The sequence below is a fragment of the Contarinia nasturtii genome, unplaced genomic scaffold, assembly GCF_009176525.2.
Source record: "Contarinia nasturtii isolate CC-2019 unplaced genomic scaffold, AAFC_CNas_1.1 Cnas_scaffold_864, whole genome shotgun sequence".
Taxonomy (NCBI): domain Eukaryota; kingdom Metazoa; phylum Arthropoda; class Insecta; order Diptera; family Cecidomyiidae; genus Contarinia; species Contarinia nasturtii.
The window spans coordinates 2,792,691-2,806,069 of NW_022198211.1; positions in this window are offsets into that span (position 1 = coordinate 2,792,691).

The following is a 13,379-nucleotide window of genomic DNA, read 5'->3' on the forward strand; positions in this document are numbered from 1 at the left end:
GTGTGTGTGTGTGTGTGTGTGTGTGTGTGTGTGTGTGTGTGTGTGTGAGAGAGAAATTAAGAGAGAAGAGGAGATAGAACATTGATTCTTGGGCTTGCAATAAGTTTTCTCCATATCCATATACAGCGAAATCATACAAAAACATGCCTAAGAATGCTGCATCTTCGTTTCGTTTTTGTTTTTGCTACAGCGATTGCCAGTTTTACTCGTTTTGGTGGCTCTGGAATGCGCATAAAATCCGATAAATAAAAGGCAAACGTGTATACATTGTGAATGCTGCTCAGCGACAACAAGAATAGCAAAATATATCAAACATTATGTTCCCTTGCAAAATCATCACATTTCAGACCAATCTTCCACGACGACGACTATGATGATGATGATGATGCTGTTGTTTTTGTTGGCCATTGCTGCTATTGCATTAGAGACGTAAACTATTATCATAGATGCGATGTAACGATCGGTCAGATCTAATATGTAGTCGATTGAGTTTTCGATCGCATGAAAAAAAATGAAAATAAAAAGCACAAAATATTTTTGCATAAATATGCGCGCACGGCCAAGCAACGACGAACACGGTTAAATTCAAAGAAAACTCGCGCAAAATATAGACTCTTGATCATCGATCAGGCCGCGGCAGGTTGTTTTACCCGTACATTCTGTTTATTCTTCTTCTTCTTCTTCTTTTTTCGCCAATGCAATATTCACAATACCGGAATGAATTGCAGTTTAACATAATGGAAATTCTTTCGAGCCGATTTCAAACCACTTATTGATGCAGAAAAATACCAATAGCTAGCTAATCGATATCGAATCTTTATTACATAATATACATAATCACTGCAAGAGAAAAAAAATATATGTACCGAACATGAACATGTTTGAGAGGTTAAGATGAAGAAGAGAAGAGCAAAAAAGAAATTGTTGTTAATTTTTTTTTCTGCTGCATTTTGGATAAAGTAAAGAATATTAACATTGAAACAAAGCAAATAAGGTTGTTGAATCGCAAGAAAACGTTGCAGTACAACAAATCAAATGACCGAACAGAAAAAAAAAAAACGGGAATTCGGGGCGAAAATGTTTACAAAATATGTGCTCAATACCCAAAGCATCTGATATTCTCTGATTTTCTATGGGTGACAAAGCTAAATACTTCAAGTAAAAGTTCAAAATGTTTCAATTAAATTATTACATCAAATTCCGCTTTAGGTTTGAATGTCTTTTGTTCTGATTCAAACAGCTTAATACTTTCGAACGCATCGCAATTTATTCTCGTTTAAATTAAAGGTTTTAATTCAAAAATCCATTATCACACACGAATTGTTGGACAGTGTTGGTTCTACACCATGATATAAAACGTACACATGCATGCGATGGCAAATGTACACGTAAGCAGCAATACCTGTCAAAAGTCGTTTTGGCGGCTTTTCTTGAATGAAGCCAAGTCGAACCGATGTAAGCCAAAATAAAATGCCGAAACAAGCTCAGCAAACCAATCTTATTAATATTAAAGCATAAAAGTGCGAAAACAAAAAAAAACTAGAATACTGGATTTTGATTTTGACTTCAAAACAAATCAGTGTAAAGCAACGGATCATACAAACGGCACGAAAGCTGCAAAGCAAAATGTGCATGCGCGCGCTCATTTCTTTCTCTTTCAAACTAATACAGCAAAATTAATAAAAGACAGCAACCAGAAAGAGACACACAGAGAGAAAATAAATTCTAGTGCAAAAAAAACGAAAAAAATTGTATCGGTAATGCTGATACTGACACATGCATAAATACACGAACAAGGGCCAGCAATAGCATACATATCACAACGAAAACGAACCGAAAATTGAAATAAAATACACAAACAGAAGATTGTAAAGAACGGGCGGTAGCGTGAAGGAGAAGGGAGCCGGCAACCGGAGAACGAAAAAAAAATTAGATCCAACCAAGAAAATAAAACCGAATAAGAAAACGGTGGAAAAAAGAGAACGAGAACAAATACACACACGATTTCGAATGTTAAATCAGGTGAAGAATTTTCAATATGAAAATGACTATTGCAATGGAATGCCTGGGAACTTTTTTATGAAAGGAATTTCGAACGAATGTGAACTCACCGACTTAATTCTCTGGTAGAGTGAGTGCATGTGTGTGTATCCATGGCTGTTTGTATGTACAATGTACATGTGGAAGAGCCGAAATGAAAACACCAAATAACAAGCAGCAGCAGCAGCATCAGCAATAACATCATCATGAAACAGTAGTGAGTGAAACAGAAAATATTCATATCTTTGTATGCATATGGTACTACAAATATCTGCAAACACACGCACGAGTGCAGAGATCGAATAAAGATTGAACATTTTTAGAGTCACTTGGCACAAATGATTGAACCAAGAGAGCGAACGAGCGTATGGCTGAGAAAGCGGTGCGCTCGGGTTCGCGTTACGCTTTGATGTTTGGATAATAAATGTACGAAATCCATACGAAAAACACTGCACCAAAAATATGAACATATCTTTATCTTTTTTCTACTCGCTCCAAACGCAAGACATCGTTTACCTTTTGAATTTGGAACGATCTTGAGCAAAAGCCGGTGAGCATTTCGCATAACTTGATTTGGTGAATTCATCTTGAAACATCGAACAAAAAAACGTACTTTTTTTGTTATGTTCAACGAAAATTCCTGGAAACGGTGATCGTCTCTGGAAATCACGAAACCACTTGATCGCTATCAAAATGATTGCATATTTTCAAATAAAATGCTTTTTTTAAATATCAAACCCTTCGGAATAAAAAAAAAAAACAATTCTTTAACATCATTGGTTAGATTTGAGTCAATTAATTTTAATTTTTATAAAAAAAATCTGCATTCATATTTAAGCAATATTCATTCATGAGCTCTTTTGGTGCGCATATAAATAGTGTGTGTTTGATGGACGTAAAATGTGATCAAGTGTATAAACATGGAGTTTGCGTTTGTTTCTACTTAATTTGCGATTAAGATCACGCATTCCGTGCACAAATCATGACGTAAAAATGAAAGAGCTCAACCGACACGTGAAGGCATCAGCAACAGTCGCGAATAACAACACCACCACCAACATCAACAAAATAAAAAGAGAGAGATAAATTCAAGCGCGTACAGAGCACAATACAGCGCGAAGAATTTATTGGAATGTTGAGTTGGCACAAACGCCTTTTCTACATATTTTATGAGGAGATGAAATTGCCATAATTCGTACGCGATATATATGTGAGGCGCAATGATGATTTGAGTGGCACGAAAAAAAAACGATCGGCGTGAATTTTTCGAATTTTAATATGAACGAGCGCGTTCAAGAATTGCAATAACGAAAAAGATAGAAGAAAAATACACACCAAACTCATGGCGCAGAGTGCAAAACTAATGATTGCAATTCTATTCTCGTGCTGGTTTTGTTTTTGCTTAATGCTTATGCGGTGTCAAGATTTGCTCATTCATAATATCAGCTAATTACGGGAATTCCTCAGATAACTTTGTACTTTGTGTGCTTTGTTTCAGTAGTTTCAAGATATCCACCGTACCGTACGCTCCAGAGCCTTCTGGATGGGCGATTTATCCGGGTAGGTAAAATTGGTTCCGCACATCTAATGTGGAATGGCATTGTTTTAGGCCAAAAAGGGAAGTAAATTTTAAAATGAGCGGACATTTGACTATACATCCTGTTATGTGGCTTGTCTGCAAGATTTGTTAGCAAAATTACAGAGGCCGTCGTAACATGATTCAAAATCTGACTTTACGGGATGATTGGAAATTCATTTGATTTCAAAATTTAGTATAGGTTGCCGTAGGGTCAAAAAGTGTTCACAAAATGTGAAACAAAGGTAGTAAAATTCATTTCTCCACCAATTCAAATTTCAAACGCCCGAATTCGATCAATTTCACACGTACACTGTGGGCCCAGTTGGACTAAAATGTAAATTTTTTGCATTTTTTTTTTACTATGAAGTAGGTTTAGAGTGAAGTAAGCACGCAAGCGTGAAATACTAACATCCATTGCTTGAGTATACATTATCACAGAATTGTTGAGTACAAAATGAAAAACTACCAATCGATTTTTCTCACATGGCGAGTATTCGATTTCTACAATAGAACAATGTGAACTAGAGGTCGCAACGGGATGGAAAAATTCGCCCGAGGCCCGATCGAATTTCCTGTGAAGTTGCCCGAGTCCGACCGAAGCCCGACCCGAAATTAATTTTTTTACAGAAACCCGTGATTCCCCGAACTCGGGCACTCGGTATTTATTAAATTTTCGGGTCTAAGGTCCCCGTATTTTTTCAAGAAGATTTAACTGATACAAAAAGTGAAAACAAAAACATTATTTTCTATGTTTTTCGCGAGGTTTTCTAAATAATTTCCATCTAATCGAACTCGGACGCCCATGATACCGAACGTCCGAAATATCCGAAAAATCCGAAGACCTAAAATGATAAAATGAATTGGTGTAAGTCAACGAGTCTTTATCAAAACTCTTAATGAAACGGTACTAATGACATGCACCAATTAAGCACTAAATGTTGGCATCATTTTCCCAATCATTTCGGATCGATTTGGTATTTTTGAAATTTTGACCCCCCAACCACGTAAGGGGTGAATTTTCAGAATCGTTATAGGTTGAAGCACCAGATCTAAAAATTGCCCAGGAATTTAGTGCCTAATTAGTGCCTCTCAATGGACCCCAAAAAGTTCCCAAATGCAAAAAGGGCACATATTTTAGATATCTCTAATTCTATCTTTTTTCTAATGCTTTGCAAATCATATTGAAATTTATGGCTAACTGCATATTCTAAAGCCATATTCTCTTTCAAACCATCGCGCACACATGTACTCACACATTGAGACATGCATACACCGCATATTTCGTATTTATTACGAATAAACGAAATTAGGAGAGCAAAGCAATAGAAAATCGTTGGCAGCAGCAACATAGTCGGCTGATTGAATTGCTAATTATTATTATTAGTTCGTTTAAAATCCGTTCTATCAATCGGTGCAGCCAGTTTCAGGTGCAGACATTATCATCGTCGACGTTGAATAGCGATCAACAGCAGTACCGTTTTAAGAAATTCAATGTAATTGTATATGATTTGCACATGATGTAGGTATGCATAATGCATATATATCTGGAGTAACCACGATCAAGAATCAAGTGCACTCATACAAAATCCATTAGCTTAAATATTTCGAAAATTAAATAAAAAAATGGAATGAGTTTTTGATGAGTGCATTGGCGCAAGCAAATGCCACATTACGTATACTGTTGTATGTGCATACCATTAATGAAAGTAATTGTTGCAATGGAGTCATCATATATTAGAATGAACAATAATGTGCCATGATTCAGTCTATTATCAACAACGTTTTGTTTTATTGTATATAAATGAGCATGCAAATTAGCGATTGGCAAGTTTTGTGTACTTCGTGTCAAATGTTGCTTCAGTGCACTTACGTATGACGATAAATTAATGAATGCGACTGATGATGCAATCGATCATCGATTTGACCCTTTGTGGCGACAAATGCATTGAAAAAAACAACAATGCATAGGCAGACACCACCTCAATGTACAACGTTTTATTTTTAAAAGACTCGGGCCCATTTTTGCCTTTTTCTTCGCTTTTTTACGTTGTATTATACTTGCATGTACTCATCGTTGCTCATTTTCATCGCTTGATTTGACTTGAATCGACTCTTTCCGAATCGACTGAATCAAGTGCAGTTCTTTGCTAGGCAGTCAATACTTGGTGCCACATTTTTAACATACACAATATGTATTTGGCAGCCGAAACGAATGAGGATGGATGAGACGGGTGCAAATGGTCAATTCTCAGAAAAATTTATTACACAAATACACTTGGGAGATTCAAACGTGCAAAAAAATGTGTCGCCCCTTCTCGTTCTCGCTGCATTCGCTTGGGCCAAAATGAAAGAAAAAATAAAGAAGAAAAACGATGAAAATAATTCTGCGCGCCTCAAGTAAGCACCATCAAGTCGAGAAAGAGCAAAAAAAGAAAACGAGGAAAAATAAACAAAAGCGTGCACAACATTGTGCAGCATAGCGGAAACAGAAAATGGTCTGTTTCAAGCTAAAGTGAGCGAACTGCATTGGGATGTATGCGAGTGTGAATGTGTCTGTGTATGAAAGAGAACGAGAACTGTACATTGCAATTTTGTGCATACCAATCGGTCTTTTTGCGAAACGGTCTCTCTGAGCGTCAACACTTGAACACATTCGAGGATCAGTATTTTAAATTTTGATTCGTGTGCGCGAGTCACACACTCAGCACTGCATCAATATACACTTTTTGGTTGTGTTTGACAGCAAAATGCTATCGTCTCTTTGAATGTTTATTTTGGGTTGGTTGTTGTTGGTGCTCTTCTTCTTTTTTCGGTTGTGCATGGTCACCATACAAATATAAGCCAATGATGAAATTTTAATAGCTCTGTGTTGGTATTTTTTTTGTTGGTTTTTTTTAAATAGCAAATTTGGTTGGTTCTTGCTGTGTCGAGACACATATCGCGTTTTTTTTATTTATGATCTTTGTTTTTTTTTTTCTGTTTGGTCTTTTTTCTCGGATTGTTACCAAGCGATTTCAAATCAAGTCCTTTTTGGAGAATTCTGAGGTAATCGAGAGAATTCACACAACAGTTATGATTATCGCCATATCGAAAATGATATTTCCCCGAAAATGTGTTTTTGAACTTTATATTTATTGAGACCCCACTCAGCAAATAAATCGACAGTTTTGTTTTGGCGCAACCAATGGCTATAATTTCAGTTTCCAAATTAAACATTCAAAACAAAATATATGCTGATTTGACGCAATTCTTTTTTTTATACATGCACACCTATTCAATAACAAAACGATCGAAACGAACGAAATGTTAATACTTGCGAATGAATTACGTCGAATGGAGTTGAAGCAAAATTTCGGTTGGTAAATGAGCACACGATCTGTATATATCTACAGAATATGTATTGAAAACATTCTTTCACAACCACATTTTATCAGTTCTATATTGCTTGTATTTAAAACACTTCAAATGTTTATATATTTTTGTTCCTCATCGTTTTCATTTTCACCAGCAGAAAGAGATGGACTCAGAGAAAGCAGAACAAAATTAAACACAAAAATATCATCATAATAAATAAAATCAAATGATTCTGCTGAGCCGAAAACACAAAATGAGCTCGCAGAGTGTGAAAAGTAGTCACAAATCACTGTGACTGATCTCAGCGAAAGAGAAAAAAAAACACTGTCAGTCGCTAATGTGCGTTGAACTTCAAAGTAAGGGGAAGACAATTTGGAGTGTTTGTATGTGTGGTGCAAGGCAATTTGGACACTGTCTCCGACAGCGATCACTGTCTCCGCGAATGTCACGTTTGAAATACATAAACCACGTACGAAAAACGTACCGGACGCGTCTTTACATTCATTTTACGTTATTGTTATGGTTATAGGTTTTAAAATAGATGCCGTCACACGCTCAGGATCATTTTCTTTCATTTGATTCGGAAATAAAGTAACCTCATCAAATGTATTAATTCAAAAGACAAACATAACGGGGGAAAAAAAAAGAAAAGAAGAACCCGGTTAAATAGAATCATCGCTTTCGTCAAGAAGGAAACAAAAAGTCAAATTCGAGTCAAATCTATAAATAAAGTATCTCATATAAACTGTGTGAATTCATCGTGATGTATTTCGAAAGTGTCTGCTAAGACACGTCGTTATCTCGCCTCCACACGCGCGCTACAAACGTCTCATAATCACCTTTATATTTAATTTCGAAAACATTGTTCAGCCAAAAAGAATGCCATTTTCTATTTCAGCTCACAAATTTCTCCATAAATCACATCAGAAACGCTTGGTGCCATTCAGGCAACATGCCATTCAACATACATAGAAAAAAAATATCGTATTTGTGAAGGAAAAGAAATTAGAATGAAGAAGAATGCTTCCGAATGATCTCAAACAGTAATAAAAACCGCGAAATATAATCGGACAACAACAACAACAACAAAAATATTCTGATAAGAAACTCGATTCGATCAAGGAAAGCTTTGAGTAAGTCATTGAACTCAAATGGCAAACGCAAGTTATACAACACATAGAGTAAAAGAGAAACATAACATAAACATACATTTTTTGTGATCGGATCGCTTTCAGTCCGGTCGAAAAACGATATATTCATTTATTTATTTTGGTCGTGAAACACTTTCAACTCTTCAATTAATTTTAATTACATCTGGAATATTCAATTCGATACGTAGTGTTTTTTTTTCTCGTCGATTTTTGGCAGTCAAATTCTCTGGCAAGTGCCAAAGATGTTTTCATGAATCGAAAGAATAGGCCGAAAATGATATGCCATTCATAATAAAAGTCTATGAAACTCATTGGCCAGACCTATGAGCAGCAAAAAAGACACAATTCATCGCGTGTAGTTGTTTTTTTTTTTCATTTTCAGTTTTATACCATCAATTTATATGTATATTTGAATATAACAAGAGCCCTAATTGATATAAACACGAATCACTTGAAATGCTTGATAGCATTTTACTATTTAATTCGATCGCGCTCCAAATTTACTACACATTTTCATCCTATAATATATTCGTTGTTTCGCGCGATTCCAATTTCTTCCAACTTCTTCTTCTTCTTCATGTTGTTTGTTTTTTCTTTCTTTCTCTGTGGTCCGCTTTATGCTTCACAACTTTCGATAAAAATATCAAGCATTAAAATTGAGTACTTCACAAAGCCAAAAATAAAACGATTGGATGTTTTAATTTTTTTCATTTTGGTCGATTTTTTTGTTATATCGAGCTGAAAAAAAATGTTGTTGCTACCCCGCTCGATCGGTTCACATTCGAAAAATTACCAAGTGGAGCCAAATTTTTTCACAGTCAATGGATTCTGTAACATCTACAATTTTGTGTTTTAAATATCACACACCAACACACGCAACGTTCTACTGTAAATGAACATTTTCATCTTCGTTTTTATCATGTTCCTCTTCTTCGCCTTTAATTCGTCTAACTGTAACATTTAAAGAGCCAAAGGAGCAACAATTTCAAGTCATAGAGGCAATCGACGCAATTTGAATTCACGTTTCATTCGCTCGAGTGTCTGACATTTCATCGATATTATTTACTGCTTGGGTTTTGAATATGTGAATGCAAAAAATAAATAAACATGATTTGCCTCAAGTGTGTTTCATTTCCCCGAAAACATTGCCAGTGCGTACAAGTTGTGCTCACTTCATCATAAAAATGACACCCATTACTTCGAACATCCTTTTAAGTTTTCGCATACCATACACATGTTGGATCGCCACACTTTTATTGTTTGTTTTAAGAAAACGACGCAATAGAATCCTCAACTGATGACTGTTTATTGTAATCAAATCAATTTTTTTTATATTTGTGTTCGAATCAACACGTTTTTCAAATGCTGGTTTTAGTTGAATACTCTCTCACACAATCTTAACATCACTTGTTTCAGATCGTGTGATAATAAGCGATGTCGTTATCGTTGTCGATCAAACGTGCTTCTTGTCAAGAATCGCATTTGTGTTGACAATTACCCTGCGGTCCTAGCATTTAGTGCCTGAACGATAAAAAGAGTTGTACGACGGAAAAAAGCCACCAATCAAGCAGCAAGGTCACTAAATTAGCATATTTCATGGATAAATAGAAGTTACTATATACAAATACACACACACAAATATTTCCTGCCAATCATATACACAAGAATGATAAAGAATATAGTTTCTTATGTAAGTGTGTGTGCGCGTTTTTATTTTATCTAAACCTCAAATGATACATGGTCATAAGCGTATGCTATGTATATGCCTGGCTTTTTACAAAAGTTCAGTTCGGATATCTCGCGCGCGCACATATTTCATGCCTACAGCAATATATTAAACGATTGAATAAATGCTTCGCATTTGTGCATGTACTAAATTCTATGGATTCGGTTTTTTTTTTGTTGAAAGAAGACAACTTACGATTGTAATATCTCATTCGTAGTTTGACGAATAAAAAAGACAACAATTTGTACAAAGAGTTATTGCTATCTTGGAGTTGTTGAACAGTATAGAACCAATGAAAAAAAAACAAGCTCCACGACTATCTGATTCAAAAGTAAATATGTGTACGCGTACGCGAGCACAAAAATTATTATTTGCCTTTAGTTTAGTCTTCAATGTTTTTTTTTGTTTCGTTTCGTTGTCTCACTCTCTTTCTCTCTTCCCCTCATTTCGAATTTATATTTGTTTAAATACCAGCGATTGTATATTTGCACACATTTTTCATTCGTTCATTTTTAGCACTGATGTAAAACACCGTAAGTGTATATGGAATTCTATTTTACATACGCTAAAAAAGTTTATCTGCATTCGGTAAAAAAAGCAATAGTGCTCTCAAGAGAGAGAAAAAAAGCATCACAAACTGACGTAAGCATTTAAAATTCACTCGTTTCTTATGCACAGTGATTCAGACAAACTATTTTTTTTCTCTTCTTTCGTTCGGCTAATTAGCCAATAATTTATCTGCACTCTCCGAACAAAAAAGGCAACAACAGCAACCAAAAACAAATGGGGTTCAGATTCAGAAATTCAGACAATCATATTTTATGTGATGGAAATACAATCTTCACAAAACGGAATTAGTTGGTAATTGTTTGGCGTTGAAACATTCACACATTTGGAAATGCTTTTGGATTGCACAGTTCATTTGGATCATTTGTCACAATTATGATATCTCTCTTTAATTTTTCTCTTTCTTTTTCCACCGACCTAATGAAATTGCGCGATTGTGTGATGATATCGTGTCTCAATGCTCATTGTGGAATATGTATGTAAAATGTGTGTTTAGGCAAGGGCATTCAACACACAAAGCGAAGAGAATTAATATTTGTGACCGACATAATGTAGATTTATGGCTCGCCTGCTAAATGATTACGAGAAGAGTCGTCAAAGAAATCAATAAATTTTCAAATGACGAAAATAACAAAACAGTCCTTGAACACCACTCGATTCTCATCGAATTCAATGTGATGGAGAAAACACATACCATCACGTAATTTCAATTTCGACTATTGTTTTTTTTATTTGCTTCAAATTCTTTTTGTTTCAAAATGTGAAAAATTGTTTAAAAATGAATGTCACCAACCAGCAATCCGAATTGATAACGAAACAGACCTCGTTGTGGTTGTGTATATGATCGCATTGTTTTAGTTATGTCAGATATTCCGAGAGGGCACACTCATCAACTACGAGACGCTATAAAAAGCTTTGACCACAGGAGAAATACGAAATCTATCGCAATTCCCCAACTTATTCAATAACAGAACCAACAGCACCAACAACCATTGATCATACTTAATAGTTTTTTTTATTGAATTTCAACATGTGATGTGTATGAACGAGTTTTTCGTTATAAAAAACACTTTATTCGACTGATATGTCTCTGATTTATATATATAACTTTATTGATACATTGTTTAAAGTTCATGATGTAAGACTTAATTTTAGACTTAAAAAGAAAAAAAAGTTTCCGAAACGATTGTAATATCTGTCTATAAGACAACATTTTGGGTGGAATTATACGAAAATGCAGAGTACACAGGGACATTGGATTCCTTATCCAAACTGCATTAAAATGGACATGCAAATAGATGAACAAATAAAAAAAACAATTTTAGAAGTGAATCAAAAATAATGCCTGTATTTATTTAGAACACATTAAAAAAATCATCAAATAAATCAACACTAAATATATCAAAATCAATCAAAATGAAACAAACATTTAATAAACTATTGGTAAATACAGCGGTTCAAATGTCAACAGCAATGTAGAGAGTTTAAGTCTCTTTGAGTCGATAGTGGTGCCCTCCATTTCAAAGGGAACGTCAATCGTTGTTGCAATCGTTGACGAACCATAGAAATAAGCCTGAAAATCAAAATGGGATAAATTCTATGAGATGTCTACGCGATACGTTTGATAACAGCTTTTCGTCAATAAACTCTTACCAAAGAAGTTTCAATCTGTGTTTGGTTTCCATACATCAAACGATAAAAACTGATTATTTGGGAAACAGTGTCTGGAGTCAGTTTCTTGGATAGATCCGTTTCAAACAGTTCGAGACATTCGTTAAAATCTTCACGAAAATATGTATACTTCAGTTCGTTGAAAGAATGTTTAGCATCAGTAATTGTGTGTTAACAAATAAACGATCCCGAATAGATAATTACGTGTTGGATATGTTAACATTTCTCAATAAAAACCGAAATATTTGAAGATCGTAAAATTATTGATTTAAAATAAAATTGTTGAAAGAATTGTTTTAATTTATACTACAAAAAACTCAAATAAATACTATTTACGTTTATTTATGTGCAAATTCATTTAATATTATTATTCAACATAGAACATGAAAGAGACATATTGAAAAAATCGTGAAAGAGCATTCGTGCGAATTTCAAAAAACTTGGCACGCCCTGATAGTGAGCCTGATATATGAGATACCCTGTATATTTTTTTTGAAAAAATCATGAAAGAGCATTAGAAAAAAATATTGATGCATTTCGGGTAAAATCTTTTTTAACTTGTCTTTTGACAAATGTTACATATTAAATGAATAATTTTCGATCTTCGGGCACACCTGATACCGAAAAATAATGAAATCCCGTACTACCGAATTTTAAATTTCTTCCGAAAAATCATATTTTTCAAAAAGTCCGAAAATACCGAAAATACCGAAATATCCGAAGATCCGAAATAGCCAGCCCGAATCCCGCCCGACCCCGAATTTTTTCGGGTCGGGCTCGGGTGGTCGTCGGTCGGGTGTTCGGGTCGGGGCCCCGTTGCGACCTCTGTACTTCACCTGATCTGTTGTAAGATCTCTCAGTTTTTGTTCCACGTATGTTGCATTCAGAATAAAATCATTAGCTTGCCATGTGCTTAATTGGGTAAACAACTGAAATGTTGGACACTTGACATGAAGTAAGACAATAGATTATTGCATTTTTTTATAAAATCACTTACCCTTTTAATAGTATAACGGACTACAGTATTATTAATAAAATGCAAAAAACATTCTGACATGTCTTCTATTACTTGCGAACTAATATTTTTCCATTTCCCTAGTTCTCTGCGGAGTCTCGATACTATATCCGATTCCCCTCTCCACTCATTCTCAATTTGTCCTCTCTTTGATAAATAAGTCTCTTTGAAACATATCAATTCATCTTTTTTGTTATTAGAAAGTGACTTCAAGAACCTAGTAGGAAAATCAAAAATTTGTTCTGTGAATATTTTAATTTTTATTATAATCAAACC